The 19,147-nt window shown below is 38.1% G+C and overlaps 1 long non-coding RNA gene across 1 annotated transcript; it reads right to left on the reverse strand.

The window, feature by feature from the left end:
* Positions 1–223: 223 nt before the first annotated feature.
* LOC118561061 lies at positions 224–10,092 on the reverse strand. The gene is made up of 3 exons (XR_004929748.1): positions 10,040–10,092; positions 6,129–6,233; positions 224–764 (listed from the first exon to the last, which is right to left on the reverse strand). It is a non-coding gene; the product is annotated as an uncharacterized LOC118561061 (long non-coding RNA).
* Between the last annotated feature and the right edge of the window lie 9,055 nt (positions 10,093–19,147).

Consider the following 19,147-nt stretch of genomic DNA (forward strand, 5'->3'; position numbering starts at 1 on the left):
TGTTTTCCACAGTTCAAAATGTAGAATCTAAAACACAGGTTGGGGTGCATGTTTCTCTCTTTATGTGAAAACACAACAAAATAATTGTGCATGCTCTTTTTTTGGCATTAGGACAACTGCATTATTCCGCACTGATCCTTTAAACCTATAGAGAATCTCAGCTCTTTCTCTCTCTCTAAAAAAAACCAGTAAATAGGGAAATTTTGTGTCATTTCTTGTTGTTTTTAAACTGCAATTTGTAGTGAATGATATATGTTTTGTAAGTAAAACCAATCAGACTTAAGCAAATAACATAAATCTGGTAGAAAAGAAAAACAAAAAAGCTTTTAGAACTTCAAAAGCTGAAATGACGTTCACCTCTTACTCTTGATTGTAATTTACATCATGGTGTGAAGCACTTTCTAATCAGTGTTCTCAAGTTTTTAATTCCCTTTTTAGTGTAATTTATTTGCCATCAGATTGTAGAAGTCATTTTTGAGTGTTACAGAACAAAAGAGGGCAGCAGAGAGTTTCCGTACAGCCAGTCGGTTTCTCGTGGCCGTCCTCACCAGACCACTGTAGTACAGGAAACAGAGATGATTTAATGAGAGTGGCAGGAAGCGCAGCGTGCAGCAGCGGCCCTCGTCACTGGCCTCGCATGGAAGCGCTGCGCTTAGACGAGGGTTGGAGCCGGGGCCGGCCAAGATGAACAAAGGCGGGGGGCCTCAGGGTGCTACTTCCTCCCTTCTCCCCTCTCGTGGCAGTGGCATAATTGCTGAGGTTGCCTGGAAACAGAAGGTGTCGCTTGTTACATCAGAGCTGCGTTTAGCCAAATTGTAAAATATCCATCAATGGATCATGAGGGCGGTTAGTTACTAAAGATAAGCAGCAGAAGGCAGGAGAGGAGGAGAGGAGGGGAGGATCAGAAAATAAACAGAGGTCACTGTGAGGATCATTTATTCTAGGAACAGGTAAATTAGTGACAAACACACAAATACGGATAGGAGCAATCTTAAAATAAAAGGAGCATCCGGGTTTGTGATTGCATAACATGTTTGATAATTTGAGGGTACAATGCTGGGGAAAAACACATTTCTGCCCTTACTAATTTTTATACTCTTTTTATTTTTGTCACTAAAATGTAATTTCTGCTCTTTAAACAAATCTTTTTATCAGTCTAAGTTAACCTGAGTGATTAAAAATATACAATTTTGAAATGATAATTGTAGTTGTTATTGGAAAAAAAAACCCCGATCCAAACCAACCTAGCCACGTTTTAAAAAAAGTTATTGCCTCCTAAACCCAATGACTGGTTGTGCCACACTTGGGGCATCACTGTGGAGGAATCTGGCTGCCACTATGCAAAATTATTTTAGATACTCCACACTGGAGAATGATGTTCTTTTTCTGAAATGCTGTGTTAGTTTAACCCAGATGTAACAAGACACGCACCTTCCAAAAAGTGGAAGGCGTGTGTCTAATCAGTCCATGAAATATTTCCTATAAGTCTTAGGAAACTTTCAAGGGTCCCTTAAAGTTATGAAAGATCAAAGCAATACTGGGCAATGAAACAAGAGATATTGGAACCTTGTATATTCATTTACTGTAGTGAAAAAGGTTTCATAGCAAGAAAAAAAAGCTCGAAATCAAGAAAAAACGACAATGATATTAGACACAAATATTGGTGGCTTTAATGTTAGCCCTTTCTCTTAGATCTAAATCAATCCGTATTTGATGTCCATAATGTTTTGTTGTGCTGTAGTACCCAAGTGCAGGTAGGAGTTGGGCATTATCATGCAAAGAGTGATTTAATACACCTACATTAACAAACTTTCAAAACAAAACTTGGGGGCAAAATAGGGGGAAAAACAGTGGGTGATGAAAAGGACGAGGCACATCAGTGTAGGCTGGTAGGCAGTGGAAAGGGGACTACTGAAGTGAAGACAGATGGACGATTGCACTGATGTGGAACCGCTGTATTTATAAAACAACTAAAAGAGGATGAACCCAGGCAAAAACCGTTAAACACTGGAATCAGAAATATTGACTGACAGAGCATAAAAAACACCAAGCTACTTGGAAAACAAAAAAGAATTAGACGAAAAAAACCTCTTCACAAAATACCCCCCCAAAAAAGGCAAGATGACTAACTTGTTTCTCCGTTATTCACCAGTCTTTCAGTTGGAGTGAAACTAATTAATATAAAACCAACTTGAGCGGTCTGTGTAAGAAGGTCTTTACACTTGATCATTTGCATAAGACCACAGACTGTAGAGCCACAGTTTGCATAGAGGTTACAAAGGATTACAATTATCTAGTTGTCCAAAAAAAATGTCGATCAAGAGATAAGTAGAAGAAAATAAGTAAATACAGACAAAAAAAACAACTCAGCATTTCACATTAAAGATTATCATAAATAGTGGGAGAAACTTTAGCACAGCTGTGACATTACTAAAACTGGATGATTATGTCTGAGCTAAAGAGTATAAGGTGGAAAAACAGAAGACATTTCCTCTGAAGGAAGCAACCAGGCCATGTTAAGATCTCCTAAAGCACGTTTATGCTCTACGAAACCAAAGCTAAACTTTTTGGCACAATCTGCAAACCCACAACGAAACATGGTGGTGATGGCATCATGCTAAGGGATCACCAACCTTCATATGGAACTAGACATGTTGTCAAGGTATATAAAATTATAAACAGCTCTAAATATGTGTCATTTCTGACCCAAAAACTTTAGGTGTCCTCTAAAAAGATGAGGATGAAAAAGGATTTTATTTTGCCATCCTTACACTGTGATTCCAAGCATCAAAATCAACCACAGAATAATTCACCAGAATAAAGTTCTGGAATGGCAAAGACTCAGTATGAAACTAAATCAGAATGATTGACCTCAAGAAGGCCGTGAATAAGATATACTCAGACATTCACACATTCTGAAGAACTTCAGCAGCTTCTTTGGACAAATCTTGGCAAATCAACATGTTGGATGCTGAAAAAAACAACTGGATGCAGAAGTTGAAATAATGCTTCAATAGTGCTTTTGAGTTGTGTGTCGGGTGTTAAAGTTATTTAATAACTAGTTTTTTTCTGGACACATTTGTTTTTCTGTTGAATTTTTACCACATACTGTATATGCCTCATTAAAAGATTCTGAAATTGATTATGATGCAAAACCTTTCACAAAAGCCTGGTATTGTTACAGAGGTATGCAGACTTTATACCCTCTGTAAATGTTAAAGCATCTTTCGTTATTAGCATCATTGTTTTGGTTGTGAAAAAAAAAAAAAAAACGGATGAAACCAAAATTTAACCTGATGCTAATATTGTTCTTTGTTAACTAAAGGCATGTCAAGGTTTACTATTGTTGTACATGACCATTGCCATGTTGTTGTTCACATTTAGCCTAGAAATGTTGTAAATTATGCTTTGTTAACTCATATGCCAAATATAGCCTAGTATGTTAAAAGTCAGGCTTGATTAGCTTAACAAATTGCTCGTTTGGATGACTGGCAAACACATCCGTTTTATGTCTTTTCAAGGGTATTTGGGTCATCTGCTGTTTTGATCTGCAAACAGAATTTCTTTTTAACCTTCAAACATCTAAAGTCAAGACAAGCCAGGTCAAGTGAAACTTTAGGAACACTTTAAGAAATAAATATAGGTGGTAAAAAGTCAACACAATATTGATATCAATATCAATTATGTTCAGTAATATAAACTAAATACATAGATTAACTTGTTAGCTGGTACAATGGCAAGAACTAAAAGCTTGTAAAAGAGATTCAGTATATGATATATATATATATATAGATTTAAAACAATGATCTGAAAAACTCTTACAGATGGGCTGTTTCCTAAAGTAGGGCCCACCACCAAAAAAGTTTCTGTTTTCCAGACTCGGTTAAGTGATATCCTAAACCCTTTAGATAGATTTAAGATTTTAATATTATGAAGGCGTGTGTAATGACATCAGTATTGTACCATTGCTTTACATTTAAGCAAGATGATATATTTTGAATGCTTCACAACCAAACTTTAAATCTCAGCAGAACAAAAAAGAAGTATTGTATTTATATAAGGACTTTTAACCAAGAAGATTAATGTCCAACACCTTCTTGTTGTACAAAGACATATTGTCATAAGTGTCCACGTAGCGATCCTACATTAAATTTGACATGTATTTGCAAAACACAAATAAATAACAACTTTAATGCGTCTTTTGGCAGCAGAATTAGCCAAGGTTATATGAATTCTTGCCATTGACCACTAATGGATGTCTTTACGTCAAAGACATCAATTAGTTAATTGGGCCAGGTTATTTGAATATTAGATTTCTATTTTTATTTTTATTTTGTTACAGGTGACTTTTTCATTTAAAAAAATCAAGTCATGCATGAAGGACTCTTCATGCATTTATTCAGCACCATTAAGGAGTCAGAATAACAGCGTTAAGTTGCTTCAGTATCTATAGAAAGTTAGTCAACAGAGAAAAGGAGCTTTACCAAAGCTGTCTTGTTCTTGGCTTTATTGTACTGGTGTCTTGAGAATTAATGCTCCTTGTTATGTTTTACACGTTCAAGTCCTGCTATTCTGTCTCCTGCTTGTTTTGAAGACCAGTCCTCTCTTCCTGCTTCATGTCCTAATCTCTTCATTATCAGGTCCCCCCCCCCCCACCCAGCCATCCATGTCTCCCTCACACCCTCCTTCCACCCCTTTAAAAACATCCTTCAGTCTCAGCCACCATTCACTCTCCCTCTCTCCTCTCCTGCCTCCCCATTCATCCCCCCTTATTTGCCTCTCCGTATCCACGACCGTGTCTTTCTCTTGGGTTTTTTTCTCTCACTTTTGTTCAAAGCCTCTCCGCCCTTCCTCCCCACTCTGCCATAAACCTCCATCCCCGGCTGCATCGCTGCTGCGTACGAAGCGGATGGCGGCGGCCCACTCAGTCCTCTCGGGGAGCAGAAGGTTTGTCCACTCCCACTCAGGCTTTGCGTCATGGAACATGGAGAAATAGAGACCGAGGAGCGAGAACAGATGGGAGGAGGACACACTGAATGCCTGTTTTATAACATTACTCCTAACAACACAGTGGTCATCACTTTGTAAGGCAGCAGCTGATTATGGACTCATCAAGCGGACCTGGGCTAACTATAGAACTGGATCTAATGTATGTTAACACCTTTTGACCTCCTTTAGGATCTACAAATGACTTCACAGTCTCACGTCCACACTTTCATGCAGGTCTCGTTTGGCTCTCTGTGTCATACGGGTTTTTTATATTTACAATAATTCATTAACGATCAAAGAGGGACAGCTTAGTATAGTTTACTTAAAAGATGCAGCAATAGACATTGGTGTAGATGTGATAGCTATGAGGTTGGCCAGGTGATACAAAGTTAGCCGAATAAACCAAAAAGATACGTAAAGTCTGAAACAATAACTTTGTGAGAAAAAAATTCAGAAAAATGACTCTGATGGTGTGTAACATTGTGACCAACTACCTAAAGATTATCCCACTGACGCAGTGATGTCTGAAGGGCAGCCCGGGTTGCCGTTTGCCGACTTTTCTTTCAGCAATTCAAGAATAGTATAAATTTGCCAAGCAGGTTATTCAGACTCTTTTAAATGTTATTACTTACAAGACTTTTATGGACAAATTATAAATTGTTTGAAAATACTGGAAAATATTACCTTCAATAAAAAAAGTATTGTATCTATAATGTTCATTAATGTCACAGAAAGCTGGCCAACATACTGTATATCCAGCAAATTTAGCTCAAAAGCACACTTAGGGGTACCCATTCTTTAAAAACATTTTTGTTGCTGAAAACAGATCACAGCATTTTATAGACCAAGATCATAGAATGCAATAGACCTCAGAATTTAGGAAACTGCATACTTTCTTTAATAGGGCAAACATTCAAGACCAGACGTCTAATTGACAACTATTACAACAACCATGCTTCTGTTTTTTCGATAAAACTTTTTGTGGACCACGATTGCGTATCAAAACGATAGGATGTCTGTTCCAAACAATACATTGTTTTCTAAAACAGCTGAACTGCAGTTGTGCCATTTTCTCCACATCAATATTTAATCTGCATGAGTTTGGTCCTTCACGTCCCATACTTGGTGATATTTCCTACCTCATGACTTGTTGCCGTGGTTACGTGACTATTAACTTCTGATGTGGCTGATCAGTACCTCCCCAGAGCTCCTCTCCCAAAAGTGCGGGCCGCCAAGAACCTGTGCTGTTTTCAAAAACATGGGGAGAATCAAGCTCACAGAAAACATAGTCCACCAAAAAAGTCGGACCAGAACCAGTCAAGAGGCCCAATCAGTCTCTTTCATGACGCTGATCAGTAGGTGAGAGAAATTGGGGCAGTGTGTGTGTGTGTGTGTGTGTGTGTGTGTGTGTGTGTGTGTGTGTGTGTGTGTGTGTGTGTGTGTGTGTGTGTGTTTGTTCTGGTACTTGCAGCTGAGCGAGTATCTTGTTTTACTCATTTTACTAGTAAAGTGAGGACTTTGATGGACTTTGGGGTCTGGTAAAGGTTAGTGTTAGGGCTAAGGTCAGGGTTAGGTCGTAGAAAGGCACAGTCCTCACTTTGTATCTTAAACAAGGATGGATGTGTGTGTGCGTGTTTGTGTGTGTGTGAAGATCATGAACATACCCTTTCACTTGATAACTATGTGTTAGACTCTTTGTAACCTTTAGGTATTCAATCATCTTTAATTACCATGAAATTAACTGATCCTCAATAAATAGTGAAGCAGAACTGTGTTGAAGAGTAGCAGTTCAGGTCTTGCATTTTACATTAGTTTTCATGAGTAATGAGTAGACATTACTTGAATAGTACCACATATTTTCTTTTCTGTAATCTGAATTTTTCATGTCGACTCTCTCAAGAAATACTAATCCTACAAAACAAAATCTCCACTTCATCTTTAGAAGTGTGTCTGTGAAGCCCAGAAAAGATAGAATTCATGCTTCAGATTGAAATGATTTTATTGATTATTCAATAAGCTTAACTTACAAGACGAATTTAATGAAATTTAATGATGCACTAAGTTATGAACAGTAATATATTTCAAAGTAGCATATATCTGCTAAAACCTGACACATTAACATTTAGTCAACACTCTCATGTGGATTGTTTCTGTTACAGTTACCTCTTCAAATTATCCTTTTAGTTAGACACTAAACCTATCTTCACAGACCTGATAGTGTTGTGGAAATCCAATCTGAGGACTTCATTACCCAGAGATTGGTGTAACCATAGCAATCTGATGCACATCAGTGTGTGACATCATAAATGACTCAATTGCTTCCATTTACGCAAGTGGGGGAGACAATTCGGGCCCTTCTGCTGTTTGTTTTCTGCCTTTATCACCAGGTCTTGTTGATGACTTTAAAAAAAAAAAAAATGCCACACAGGATACTATTCATATAGCATGTTCATATGCAAATTGTACTCACAGGATTTTACACAAAACAAAGGCGAAATCAGACTTGTAACGTTGTAAACATGAGATTAGATCTCACAACGAGGCAGAAACTGAACAGTCAAATCTGGGTCAGGCGGAAAGCAAGAAAATCCACCCTGAGAGAGATTTTTCTTGTGCTTTTCCCAATGATAGCGGACAGCTTGGATGAAGATGTTCAGACGCGAACGAGTTGCTTGAAAAGCTCCGTCGACAGCCGAGACAGGGCCAGGGTGTGATGTGATCATGCAGCATTTTCTGGAACAGCCTCACTGGTAATGAATTAAAGACTGAAAGCGAGGACATGCTGACAGTATCCCCTGTGAGAATGTGTTTTGGTTCGGCACTGTAGCGAAAGCAAAGATGTGGGAGGAAAAGTGAAATGTCCTCAAAGTCCAAAAAAAGCCAGCATTATGAGAGCTGCTGTGTTAATTAGGATCTTGAGCATTAAATGTGTAATTATTCTTAGCTTCTCATTTTCCCTCGGATAATATAAATACCACATTATGTTCTATAAAAGAAAATGCTTCTCTTGGGTATTTCATTTTTAAATTAACTCCAGTTTGTGCAGAAACTGAAAGAAATAAGAATTTTAGTTTTATTTACAGTAATAAACAGTGATGACTTGTCAACAAGAGGCACAAGGGCACCAAACCCCATCGAAATTGCAGGAATAAAGTATAAACACATGGAACATAAATGATGCAATTAAAAGTAAATATCACATCCGTCCGTTAATAAAATGTTTCTGACTTGATTCTTTAGTATACCCATTCCTTGTGGGTTTGTTTGGGGTTATTTTTATTTATTTATTTAGGCCTAATTTCAATGTTTCAGTGGCGATGAATTCCAGACAGATGGGTGCGTACTTTTTCATGTACCTTTGTCTTCCATGTGACTTCATGCTGGTCTCCTAATGAGAGGCACCCTACTGCAGCCGCAGGGCGCCGCCATTTTTACAATTAGTGCCTGAAGTTCACACCAGAAGATTTGGACATTATAATATGCGGAGATTTGGTGAAAGGTAATGAAACCTAAACCTAAGGTCAGCTACTGAGATCGCCAGACCGACTTCCGGCGATTTTGGTAAAGTGACTTTATAGTTATTTTTATTTCTTTTCATTTCTTTATTGAAGTCATGACCAACATGAATTACAGTCAAGTGATCAGGCACATCAAAGCAATAAGCATTTTGGGAGCGATTGCAGCGATTTGGCAGCACACTGTGACTGCATTAGGGTAATCTTGCCCTTAACTGGTTACTTAAAGATTCTCCTCGGAGCACAGAGAGCTAGGCCTGTAGCCAATCAGAGTGTTTTATGTCAATATACATCCAATCAGATCAATTTGTGATAATTCAGAGTCACAGTTTATAATGCACAGCTGCAAATGTCACTCACTCATGATGCAAATTATTTCTTTAAGTGCTGTTTTATTCCCACCTGAATAAATGTACCAATATTAATTGAATTATTCTGAATTTCAAATGTGGGATTATGCTTCTTTAAATTATGTTATTTATGTTAAGGCATCTTGATATGGAATGCTATAGGGTACTGCAAGTAAGCTGGTATGGTTCCCCTTTTTAGTGGATTCTCTTTACCTTTAAGAAGAAGTTTATTTAGTGAAGGAAAAATCTGTATGCCTCTGTGCTGTATTGTCTCATATTAGCATGGACATAAAAAAAGTTCTGTTAACTTGGTGCTGAGGTTCGTGCAGAGGAGTTTGCGTATCTTGATGACCTGTTAACTGGTTTACCTTTGTTCCAACTCTCATCTTATTTCATGAGATGAGGATCATAAGAGGGGATAAACGAGATCATGGGTTTAAACTGCCTAAATTTTCTTACTCCTTGATTTATAGATGGCTGAGCTCTGCCTTAATGATAAGGTGGAAAGCTCAATCATCCACGGGACAGCTGCTGTTTCTCCATATCTAAAGAAATTAACTGAGTTTGTTTGTATAACTGTTAAGGATCCAAATCAATCATTTCCTCTTGTGTCAGACATGCACTCATAGAGGGAGAACTCCAGGGTAGACCCAGAACTTGGATGCCATGGTTTCCCACTCTGGACCTTGCTGCTTTCAAGACCTGATCTCCAATAAGTGGAAGACAATAAATAGCTATACTACCTGTTTATTTGTCAGATGAATGATAACAGCAACAGTGCAATATGAAATAAGTCAACACAAGGAATGAAACAAAGCATCAAATAATATGAAAGTAATATGAGTATTTCTGTATGATATTCTGCTTTCATCAAATTTTACGTAAAATATGAGGGTGTAAAATAACATCCCTAATGGTGTATTTTGTCCACAGTGGTAGACCTTTAAAGGTCAAAAAATATTATAAGTAATAAAAACAACAAATGAATGTGACTTATTAACAAGATGAATTGCTAACGCATCTCCCTGTAATATTATTTTAACTTTCAGAAACATTACTTTCAAAAACTCCGATGTAAATCCACTAAACCTTTCGATGTTGTGGTTGGACCGGGATGCAGACAACAGCTTTGGGAGGTGCATGTTGAGTAGAAAGTGATTTATCAAATGAATAAACTAGACTTACAGGTTAAATGTACAAGGCGAACAGGAACATAGCACGAATGAAAACGAAAGACCTGACGGTGCATCTGAGAGAATGAGCAGAACTTAAATGGGAAGAGATGGAGAGAAACAATGAGTGGGTAATTAGGCACAGGTGAACAGAGTGAAGGAATCAGCTGCAGGAAAGGAGGGGCAACAAACTGGCAGGAGCAGAGGGAAAACTGAATCTGAAGGATCATGTGATAATAAAAAAGAATAAATAATAAAGACCAAAACTATCATAACAATGATACACTAATAGTATAAATAACAGAACAGAAACTGAATTAACAGGACAACTAACTAGACAGGAACTGATCTAACAAATCCCTGAATATACAATAAACATAAATGCTGAACAGAAAACTAAAAAGATAACATGAGGATCTAGGGATGAACAGAAACGGTGTGATAAACAGACTGCAGGATCCCCAGGGAGCTAACATAATTATTCACACCCCTGGGCATCCTGACAAAACCATATAATTACAAATAATCTTGCTAAGATGAATAGTTTAGAACTTAAAGTGTGACTCTCAGTAAACTGTTGTCTGGAGTGGTTTATGGAGGTGTTGAACCTTTTTTTTGCATGTGCTTTTTTTTGGGGGGGGGGGGGCAGCAAGAATAAAGATTTATACTATTTATTGCAACTTGGGAGGAGTCTACTCACAAACAAAGAACAAAGTGTTGGTGTGAAAATACATTTTTAATCACACTCCACATTTAATCAAAAGTCATTTATGTTCAGAATCAGATGACATCTCCAGACATTAAATAATGATTGATCTAAAGGGAAAGTATTTATAGTGATTGAATAAATAAAATCTTTACACATTCAACAAAACTTTTTCACTTTAAACAAGAAACAGTAAGAACAACGTCCATCTTTATAAGGCTGGTGTTAGGAGTATGATGGGTTTTTCTACCCATTCATCCACCCTGAGCTCCTACAAAAGACCCTTGAGGGATTAGCTATTTTTTTCTCTATGCTTTTACCCTTGTCCTTCCTGCCTTGCGCATTACATGGTGCTGCCACATAGATGTGCAACCGTCGCTGGTAAATCTCTGGCTCCCATTAAGCTGGGCAAATCCTTTTGTTTTCCCTGACGACTCAGCATTTTTCTCCTGAGATTCTATTTCCCAGCAGGGAACTGAAATGATTGTGACTCAATGTGTCTGCGGGCCCGTGAGTCACAGCCAGGCAAGCTGACCCAAAGAGTTAAATTAGGTACAACATTCGGCCCTTCAGCGTGTCATCACCACCCTCAGTGGTGCTAAAACTGGGACCACCAGAGATGACGGCGCTGTCTCGGCTAGCGTACCTCATGGGTCTGCTGACTTACAAACCTTTGCTCCACTGGAGTCGTGCCGTGGCTTTTATAATTATCAAACCTGCATGGAGTATATACTACATCTGTATCTAAATCTGTGACTAATAAATCAAATTTAAACACAAGTAACCTGAATTTAAGTACTGTGAGCCAAAATAAAACTAGCCCGGAGAATCTTGTCTTTTGACTTCCAGAGATGAAAACGTAGATAAAACAGACTTACATAGTTCTTTTTTTTTCCACAGATAGCAAATGCCTTTGAATAAGAGATTATATCATTATTGAGACTACCTTAAAAGCAATTGTGGTTCACCTCTGTCGCGCACACAGGCACACAGTGCCGGGATGTAAAGACAACAGCATTTTTTTTTTAGCCCACCAGTTTGCAAAGGGTAATAAGGCCAATTCCTCTCTCACCATTCACCATGAGAAACACCATTCACCAGCGGAAGACATTTTAGATAATCATCCCAGTGGTGAACTTTTAGCAAATTCCCCCCAAGGTGGATACAAACCCAAAAACTGCAACTCATTATTGAAGCTTCTGTTAGCATGCAAAATGTTAGGAAAAAGAAAAAAAAAAAATATTTATAGCATTTTATGTATCATTCTTTCAGTTGACGAAGAATCAAAACCTCAGTCGAGATTTTTCTTCCTATTTCAACAAAATGTAAGTGCCGCAAAGGAACTTTAAATGAGCAATAAGTGAAATTTCACCACTAAGTGGGCTGTTGAACACAATTTGTGTGACAAGCCATTACTCTGTCCACTCCAGCTGCATCCTGGCCCCCCTTTTTCTCATCCCCTTCTCACCTGTTGCCTCGTATGTGCATATTTGCAAAAGATAAATACACAACAAACAGCATCCCCTTTTGGAGGAACATATCTAGTGAAGAAGTAACTCATAACCTTATAATGCTCTTAGCAAGAGAATGTTTTGATTCGCTTTTGTATCTATCAAACACAATAATGACACAATATTAAAAAAACAACATAAAGTGACCACATATTTCACTATTTTCTAATTTAGTTCATTGTTGTGAAATAGTGTGCTTGTTCTTGATGCCTTAGGTTCTTCTCTGCATGTTCTCTGGTCTCATCGCTCCCTACCTCAGCCTTTTTTTCTCCACTCTTCTGAATTATATCTGGTTGCCTACTCTCCCACCGTTGAATTATCTATGTCTAACGATGAACATTTCTACAAAAAACACAAAAATGGTCTTTATAGCACTGAACAAAAAGAAAATTACCTTCACTGTTGAACTCAAAACTATAGAAGAACCAGTCAGATCAATTAAGGAACACAAAAAAGGCTCCCACATTTAAAATGGCTCATGTTGAACCTCCAGGTACTTTTGTTCTGGTAGCAATTAATTATTTTCTTCTACAAATGTCCACTCCTCAGCTCTATCAACTATCTAGGAGAGGGTAATGCTCCACTCTCTGAGAGATGATCATTGGCCCTGTCACTACCATCACCCCTATTTAACATATGTTAGCTTAACTAACCTTCCTGTAGGTCTTTATTTCAGGTGCTGCAATGAAGCGGCATCAATTAAAAACACTAATTGTAGCTTACACAATCGAACCAACCTGCAAAACCATTGTTTTGCTAGAAAAAACACGTGTTTTTACGACAGCAATATTTACTTCAAGAACAATATGGTCACTCAAATGGTCAATGGTGCATGGTGCACCTGTTATTGAACAGAAGATTTATTATAATCTGCTCCCAGCAGAAAACCAGTGCTTCAAAGTTTATCAACCATATTAATGCTTTGTTGTTAATCAATGTTATCAATAGTTGTACCTTTAAGGGTGCCATATAGTACAGAAGGACTCGGGAAAATGCTCCAGAGGTAATCGACATTTCTGGCGGACTGCTGGCCATGTTGCTGGAAGGTCACTGCTTCTGAACTTGCACTTGTTGCCAGGAGACTGCAGGGTTTGGATTGACACTCTAGACTATAATGAAGGGTCTTACATGCAAGTGCACTATCAATGCTCGCACATACCAGTTTAAAAATGAAATCACTTTTGAAAACATACCCACTGTAGTGGCCATATGCAGAAAATCCAGCAGCATAACCTATTTTTGCAAAGATGCATCTGAATTTACTACAAAACTACAGCTAAAATGTCATTTTTAAAAAGATATGACCAAAGCCGAGATGCTTCGCTGTGATGGACGGAGACTGTCAAACATGGAGGTGACCTCAGCATACTGTAGACAATAGTCAACCCTTAGGTTTGACAAATTACTCTTATGTCTTATAAAGCTTGGCCCAAATTAGGTCATACAAGCTATGAAGCAGTATTTTTTTCAAAATTGCATTCTTAGTATTGCAAGAGATTGATGAAGTCACACAAGAACCAGCTTCTTCATTAAGTTATTGCTGCCAGTAGTGATTCTTTAAGCTACTAAATTACAGATAGTGGTTACTTTTCCACAAAGCTTTTCCGTTTTGACTTCATTTTTGCCCAATAAATGCTGACACAGTGGATTCTAGTGGGTTTTCGTTTAAAAGTAGGATCAAAATTAGTTTCACACTGGGTACAGATCTGATTATTTTAAGATTTTTTTGTCATGTAATACCTTTAAGGGTGCCTGTGCAAATACTTAGTTATCCGATTCATGGCAACAGCAAACAGGCTTAAATAGGGGGCTACCGGACTCTTCCATTTCGACACCTATCCGAGTCTTTGTCAATTCTGGCGGCTCCCACTTGAGCAACGTGTAGTTGCTGCATTGCTGTTTTTAAGCACAGGGAGGCCCATCCTCCTGGGAGCATTCCAAGCCAAATGTAAGTCAACAACCCAAGAGGGGGCAGGATTGTTCTACCAACTTCCCAGTGAATACAATTAGGTCTTAAAACTAATTTCAAAAATATTACATAAGAACTCTCATCATTATCCAGATGACCAAGTACTCAACTCATACCAAGCAATAGCCACGCTCCAGCTACAGGTCGCTTAAGTGCGAGCCACCAGAATTGACAAAAACTCCTGGATATGTGTCACAGGTTTGCTTCGACACCTATCCTGTTTGCTGTGTCTCTGAAGGGTGCACATTCTTTTTAATTGTGGTTTTAACAGAACAAAGATTAACATCTGCAACGCAGTGGTTATTTGATGTTGCAACAAATGTCTTACGATCCGTTTTTACAAGATATCATCAGCTTTTGTTCCTCTCTCTTCAGGATTAGTCACTAGATGCCCCCTTGATTCTTCACACACACCGAACAGCATTATCCGTAAGCCTCTGTAGCCACAGATCATTTACTGCAGCGCAGACCGTTGAGATTCCGATGTGATGGAAATAAAGATGAAAAAAAAAAACAATCCATGAGATCGCCTCTTGTTATTCATCCCTTCTCCTTTTTTTACATAATAGTTAATAGGAAATTGTTTTGACGCAAGCCAGGGAGTTGTGAACCAGTTCAGAGTCTTGGTGCCTCAGTCTTTTACATGAGTCATCGTGTCACCTGCTGCGATCAGGTCGGTGGGTCAAATGAACAGCAAACAGTTGCTTTGACAGCAAGAGGAGGGCTTGTTTGGTGTTTCTGGAGCTGTGTGGGTGAAATTATTAATCATCAGCAGCCTGTAGTGGAAGTAAACACTGTTTCACCCTGTATTAATCAAATTAGATCGTATTTCAACCTAAAACTGCATCACAGACTGCCGGATGTACACTATTATAAAGCAAGTGTTTCACATGTAAGGACAAACCTTGAATTTGTTAACCTAAGCTGTCATGAGGGTTTTATTGAGATATTGTGAAGCAGCCCCCCCCCCCTTTTTTTTTGAGTGTATTATATCCAATTGGCTGTGCTTGTGCTATTTGTTCCATGGTGTGCCCTGCCGCTTCAAGTGGAGCTTTGTTTTTGCTTTTTTGCTTGAGTTACTTTCATCTTATGTTGTGGTTCTAAAACTTTCTTGATCAGTTACCACCTTACCACATCCTTTTGTAGGATAATACCACCATGCTGTCAAGGCAGTTTAAGACAGTACTGTAAAGAGAGTCTCCCCTGTTTTGTCACAGTAAAACAAAAGGAAAAAAAATAATGTGTATGTTTGCAAAATTCAATTGTAAGGGCCCCTGAGGTCAGCTTTTCAAGTGTTATCGCCACCCTTATGTCAATATCCAATATGGCTGCCAAATGTTCAAAACACTGATAGCCGCAATAACAAACAGCTTAACTGGACTTCTAGTTAGTTCATATCACATTACATTTTTTTTCAATCCTCAAAGTATGTACCATCTCTGTAACATCTTTATTTTGGGCTCGGATGTATTTAATGAAAAGACATCAATGAGTAAAAAATGGGTAAATCAAACAGATGTTTTATTTTGCATTTATAGATAAAATACGAGGGTGTTGATGGTGTTCCTTGATCTGACCCCTAAGACATGCATGGAGCAGCATAAGTAGTTTGTATGTCTGCAAATGATGGTTTGAGAACCACAGATCTAATCTTTAATGGCGTGACAGATTGAAATTATTTATTGAGTTGGCCAATTTCCAAAGCTTTATTTTTCACAAACACTTTTGTGTCACGAATCGGAGCAGAGGACCCAGAATTCAGCCAGACCAGCAGAGGTTCAGATCAGGTTCTTTATTAACAAAAATCAAAGACTGAGGCAAAAACCAAAAAAGACCTCACAACCAAAAGACGGCACCAAAATAAACAGACTAACGGGGCAGGCAGGACAGGAACCGACAGGAACAGGATGGCTCAGATAACTGGAGACAAGGGGGTCAAAAATCCAAAAGCAAACCATACAGAACTTGCAGGAGGAGACTCACCCATACTCAACAAGACGACCTGGCACTGATGTCTGGTCTCAACAGTTTATATGGAGGTGGAAGCAGGTGAAACCGGTGAGAAGTGATTGCAGCAGGGGTGGAGTTAGGCAGGTGTGCAGAATAAGTAATTAGACCAGGGGCCTGTTTCAGAAAGGAGGTTAAGTGAAAACTCTGAGTATGTTAACCCTGAAATGAGGGAAACTCTGGGTTTTCTGTTTCAGAAAGGGAGGTAAGTTAAACCTGAGAAAGCAGAGTAAGTCAAGCCCGTTTATGAAAGAGAGGTAATTTATACTCAGAGTCAGTTACCATGGCAATTTACTCTGTGAACCTAACCTGGTCGGGAGCAGGTTTTCTTCAGAAAACCCAGAGTTTATTTTGGTCTCCTCCCCTTTTTTAAAGAGGAAGTGGTGTTTAAACACCTCGTTGATTCTTTGGGGATATATTCATTGCTCACATTTCAGCAGAGCGCATCAAAGGGAATGAAATGGCATGTCCTTTCATGGATGATCCTGTTGACGAAGAGGCTGTTTTACTTCGTAGGGAGTTACATTTATGTCGGGAAAGGATTTCGAGGCCCAGAGTGGATTTTTTGTCATATCCCTATCCTATCACAGCAATTTATATGGTGTTCTTCATTTGCTAAAAAAAAAAAAAAAAAAAAAAAAAAAAAAAAAAGATTTTAAAATAGTTTCATTATTTCCTAGAATTCTCCTGTGACCATACACTCACCTCTAGCTTTAGTTTCAGAATGTCGATTTCCAGATCTGCCTTTTGGATCTGGCGGTCCAAGTATACAAGTTCTTTGCTGTTTTTTTCTATCTTTTTAATAAGAAGAAGTCTATATAACTCCTTAACTGGCAACTGAAAATACATTAGATTAGAGTTACATCATGAATGTAGTCTAAAATTCAGAATGAAACTGTGGCATTTACTGTAAATCACTGAACTGTGTCCATCTGTGCACCAGAAGTTGATGGACCTTCCTCCTGCTGTTATTCCACATTCTGGGGGGTAGAGATAAGAATGACCATTTATAGATATAAACTTGAATTCTATAGGATACTCCACATATAAATGTGAATGTGTAGATTGTTTGATGTGTAGACATATAATATTAAAATTACCTCTGTAGGCCTGTCTGTGGCAGCAGAAACGGTTTCTTCATCCCCATCATCCTGTGAAGATGAGCATTTCATAGAGTACACTTTAAAATACTATTTGTCATAACTGATGGTGTATGGAGTAGGCTACTGACAACTGTATGGGGTACTGTTGGGACAGGAGGCTCCAAGAGGCAGATATCACCATCCAAATCTGTTGGGACCAACAAAAAACCCAACCCAAAGTAATATCAATGGAAATATCACATTTAGTCTATATAAAAAAAAATATTCCAGCATTTAGGCTCAGGGCCATCTCTTCTGCATTTGTCAGGGGTGGTGGTGCAGGTCCTCCCCCTGTTTTACGAGCCTCTGCCTTCTTTCTGTTGGCTGAGTAGAAGTCAAATGAGAATGAACATTTAGACATATGTCAAAAATGCTGCACTGAATGCCATTTAGTCATTTAATATGTCAAATGTTTGTAAAGCCAGGTAGCTACTCTACACCTATGATATTTTTTTATATTTCATTTTCAGCTGCTGCCATGTTCTTTTGATGCCTGCAGGATTGCACCTATCCATGAAAATTAAATTAGGTTTAATAAAATACTGTTCTTCCAGTTTCACCTCTGATATTATAACAGCTGGGTAAGTTACTATAAAATAGTTCTTAATTACTAACTACAAATTTTATCTTCGACAAGTCTTAATTAGATTAATGTAATAATTACTGTCTCTAGACAGTATTGGTCTACTTACTAATTTGTTTTACTTACTTATTAATTACTTTCTAAATCCCAAATCAACCTCAACCACTTGAACAATACAAGGAGAGAGAAGAAACTGCACTTCTAATGCTTTCAAATAAACAATATTCAATTGCATGAATTATTCTTAAATTGACCAAAGTGTGTAACTAGAGGGAGAAAGTTAAATTAAAAATATACCTTTTAAAAATTGATATTAAATCCACTATTGTTTTATAGTCTTTAATTTAATTACAGTATTTAGATGACTTAGTAACTTAATTCATTACACCCAACACTGTATAAAAGTAATTAAAATGTAAACTTACGCATTGACTCGAGCAGCGATTTTGACCCAAGCTAACTCTCTCTCCTTCGCTGCTGCAGCCGTGTTGCTTTTTTAAAAAAAATACATGCTCAAATTCTGCATATGCTTGCATAAGCACATCCAGTTCTGCTGGTGAGAAATATGCACACCTTTTTTTGTCTGACGCTGTTGCCATGGTGACTCGTAATATCTGCCTCCATTGATAATGGCTTTTTATAGTTGTGGTGCACACGCTTAACTCAGAGTCAGTGAACTCAGAGTTGATTGAACTAACTCATTTCAGCTGTTCTGAAACCCAAAACTCAGAGTTTCCCATCTCAGGCTAAGTCAACTCAGAGTTCAAGTTTTAACTCAGAGTTGGTTGAACCTCCTTATTGAAACAGGCCCCAGACATCAGTGCTGAGGCTCAAAACAAGAACAGATCAGACAAATATCAATAGCTGACAAGACAAGTGGACAGAAACAAACTACACACACACACGATCTAATAAAGAACAAAACAACCCTGAAGTACAAACCTAAAACAGAAAATAAAGCTAAGACTAAAACTGATGACAAAACAGGATAAACTAACAGTAAACAAGAACCTAGACAAGACAAAACTCAAAGCAACCAGAGAACCTAAAGCAGCAGAGTAAAATGACTCAAAAATAAAACCCGAACAGAAACCAGAATATTACACTTTTGAGTTTTTTTCCTTGCAATACTATAAACTGTTCCGCTCCAGAAAAATTTGGCACCATTATCATAGTACGGGCAAGTTATCAAGTTCACATTGC

The sequence above is a fragment of the Fundulus heteroclitus genome, unplaced genomic scaffold, assembly GCF_011125445.2.
Source record: "Fundulus heteroclitus isolate FHET01 unplaced genomic scaffold, MU-UCD_Fhet_4.1 scaffold_55, whole genome shotgun sequence".
NCBI lineage: Eukaryota > Metazoa > Chordata > Actinopteri > Cyprinodontiformes > Fundulidae > Fundulus > Fundulus heteroclitus.